The following is a 3,516-nucleotide window of genomic DNA, read 5'->3' on the forward strand; positions in this document are numbered from 1 at the left end:
TATCATGTCTGGCAAAAAGTCGCTTACTGTGAAACACAGAATTCTTTATTATGTGATGGTATCTATAAAGAGTTTTTATTAATTTAGAAAGTTTCTGATTTGGGGAGGGTCAAATAGCCCTTTGATGAACAGTGTTTAATATGTAGATTTGATTATTTTCATTACCAAAAAGTGAAACTGAAAAAGAATACAAATGTATTCTTTCTAACGGCTGAGTAATACTCCATTGTATATATGTAAAAATTAAAATAAATAAATTTTTTAAAAAAAGAAAAAGAATACAAGACAGCAGCTGTAGCTCTCCTATAATAATTATTTTCTCTGGATGGGATCTATAAATCATTTCTAATGCATCATGAATAAAACATGTGCCACAAGGGCCACTTGACCAGGATTTACCACAATACACAATCAGGCAGACTTTCCCTGGTGGCTTAGAGGGTAAAGTATCTGCCTGTGATGCAGGAGACCCAGGTTCGATCCCTGGGTCAGGAAGATCCCCTGGAGAAGGAAATGGCAACCCACTCCAGTATTCTTGCCTGGAAAATCCCATGGACAGAGGAGCCTGGTAGGCTACAGTCCCTGAGGCCACAAAGAGTCAGACACGACTGAGCAACTTCACTTCACTTCACAATAAGGCAAGTTCAAACACATTTCCTTTCTGGAAGTAGAAAGGTATTGCCTCAATTGCTTCTTTCAGAAACAGCTGATAGAAATTAGGTAGTCTCTTCATATGTTTTAGAATAAATAAATCATAGGTAATGTTTTGTTATTCATACCATCTGTCTATTTCTGCCTGTTCTCCACCTTCTTCTTCTTTGTATGTCAATTAAGCTATTTCTCTGTCTCTCACTGTGAATAATATTTCTCCAACAAATATTCTGACCAAGCGCCACATTATCTGTCATCCTCTGACAAAGCATTTGAAAATGCTTTCAGAGCTATCGATTCTTCTGAGTTGAATTAATTAGAATTATTGTTTAAATGCTCACTCTTCTTTCTTTTCTTTGATAGAGCAGTCACAACATATTGTTCACTAGACCATAAGTAAAAAATAATGTTATTTCTGGTATAATTATGATTTTTTCACATACTATGTTTAATGAAAACAGTGACAGACTTTATTTTCTTGGACTCCAAAATCACTGCAGATGGTGACTGTAGCCAGGAAATTAAAAGACACTTGCTCTTTGGAAGAAAAGCTATGACCAAACTAGACAGCAAATTAAAAAGCAGAGACATTGCCCATCTAGTCAAAGCTATGGTTTTTCCAGTAGTCATGTATGGATGTGAAAGTTGGACTATAAAGAAAGCTGAGTGCCAAAGAATTGATGATTTTGGATTGTGGTGTTGATGAAGACTCTTGAGAGTCCCTTGAACTACAAGGAGATCCAACCAGTTCATCTTGAAGGAAACCAGTCCTGAATATTCATTGGAAGGACTGACACTGAACCTGAAACTCCAATACTCTGGCCACCTGATTGGAAGAACTGACTCATTTGAAAAGACCTTGATGCTGGAAAAGATTGAAGGCAGGAGGAGAAGGGGATGCCAGAGGATGAGATGGTTGGATGGCATCACCAACTCGATGGACATGAGTCTGAGCAAGCTCTGGGAATTGGTGATGGACAGGGAAGCCTGGTGTGCTGCAGTCCATGGGGTCACAAAGAGTCGGACACGACTGAGTGACTGAACTGAATCTGATGTTCAATGTTGTTTAAGGTGTGCAAATCAAGTGGTACAGCTCCAAAAACTTTTTTTTTCTTTCTTATCTTATTATATCTTTAAACCTTCTTCCAAGCATACTATGAATATGCTGAAAATTTGGCCAAGTTTTAATAACATCCAGTGATAATAAGGTAATATGATCATTATTATAGTTCTTTTTTGTGTGTTTTGAAATCCCTTGCCTTTATGAGTATATTCTATTACAAAGTTTACAACATGTATGTATATATATGAGTAGATATATGTGCTTGAGAAAAAATTGAAGAGAAATGCTAGTACCATTTAAATACTCACTCTTTGAATTAAATCAATACAAGACACCCTAATAAGTCTGAGGGAAAAATAATCTATTATCATATTTTAACAGAATCTCTATTTACTTGTTAAAAATGAGTATTTACTTACTAAAAATGAGGAATTATCACCTATATTTGTCCTTCTTCATTGGCTTTATTTAGTTTACTTTGTCCAAGCAAAATTTATACATGCAACTTGAAGTAAATTTGTTAGACAAAAAAATAGCAGAAGAAAGAAATTTGAATTACTGATTAGATGCTATCAGCCAAACCTAAATCTAACAATATAAATGATTGTTTCTGTTGGTATTATTTGCTCCAGGTCAGTTTGTGAGGCCAGACAAAACAGAAATGAAATATTTATTGGTAATAATAATAAAGTGTTTATCTGAAAAGCAGAAGCAAATGGAAGACTAAAAACAGCACTTTATTTCAAGTGACTGGATTATCAGACCGAGTTACACTGCTGTGCTGTGATCCGCAAGAAGATAAGGTCCCCACCATCTGTTCTCTGGAGGTTCTGAGTTTAAATCTCAGTGGGAGACTATTGAAGGATATCAGGGGAAAAAGAAAGGTAATTTGTAAATTGTTCCTTACTTATTCCAATGAAATAACGATTCTGCATATATTTGTTGTTGAGAAGGGATAGCATTTCACCCATACACTAATATTATAGTGACTACTATCAAATAAAAAATCAAAATCAAAATCCTTTTCCACTTACCCTATATATTTCTATTTTAGCTTATAATGCTTGGGACATATGATACAAATAAAAAGTTTGTCAACAATATTACCTATTGTTTAGTTTGTCTAACCATTAATGCTGTTGGATTTCAACATTGCTTAAATTGAAGTTGGCTGATGAAATTTAGAAGTATTTAGAAGTTCCATCAAATATAATCCTGTATTTTTATCTAATTCTGGAAATACAGTAAATTAAAAGTTTACTTCAGGTTGAAGTTGCTATAGTATTGAGATGAAACAAAACAAGAATACTTTTAGATGTATGCTTGCATGTTTGAAGGGCTTCCCTGGTGGCTCAGAGGTTAAAGCGTCTGCCTCCAATGCAGGAGACCCAGGTTCGATCCCTGAGTCGGGAAGATCCACTGGAGAAGGAAATGGTAACCCACTCCAGTATTCTTGCCTGGAGAATCCCATGGGTGGAGAAGCCTGGTTCGCTACAGTCCACGGGGTTGCAAAGAGTCAGACACAACTGAGCGACTTCACTTTCTTTACTTTCTTTCTTTGCATGTTTGAAAACAATTCAGGAGACGTTGGCAACTGATGCTAACTAGACTGGACCATAATACAGCTGAAGATAACCGGTAGACCAGTTGTTACAGGTACTCAAAAGAAGGGTCATTCATGTCTACAAACATATCAGGGTTTTTGTATCATGTCTATTTCAGTTCGGTTCAGTTCAGTCACTCAGTCGTGTCCAACTCTTTGCAACCCTATGAAACGCAGCACTCCAGGCCTCCCTGTCTAT

At 36.1% G+C, this 3,516-nt stretch overlaps 2 non-coding genes across 2 annotated transcripts; both read left to right on the forward strand.

Moving 5' to 3' along the window:
• Nucleotides 1-423: 423 nt before the first annotated feature.
• On the forward strand, nt 424-496 carry TRNAH-GUG. The gene has a single exon. It is a non-coding gene; the product is annotated as a tRNA-His (tRNA).
• A 2,559-nt stretch (nt 497-3,055) lies between these two features.
• Nucleotides 3,056-3,128, forward strand: TRNAW-CCA. Its single transcript has one exon. It is a non-coding gene; the product is annotated as a tRNA-Trp (tRNA).
• Nucleotides 3,129-3,516: the final 388 nt, after the last annotated feature.

Source organism: Oryx dammah, unplaced genomic scaffold (genome assembly GCF_014754425.2).
Source record: "Oryx dammah isolate SB20612 unplaced genomic scaffold, SCBI_Odam_1.1 HiC_scaffold_12, whole genome shotgun sequence".
Taxonomy (NCBI): domain Eukaryota; kingdom Metazoa; phylum Chordata; class Mammalia; order Artiodactyla; family Bovidae; genus Oryx; species Oryx dammah.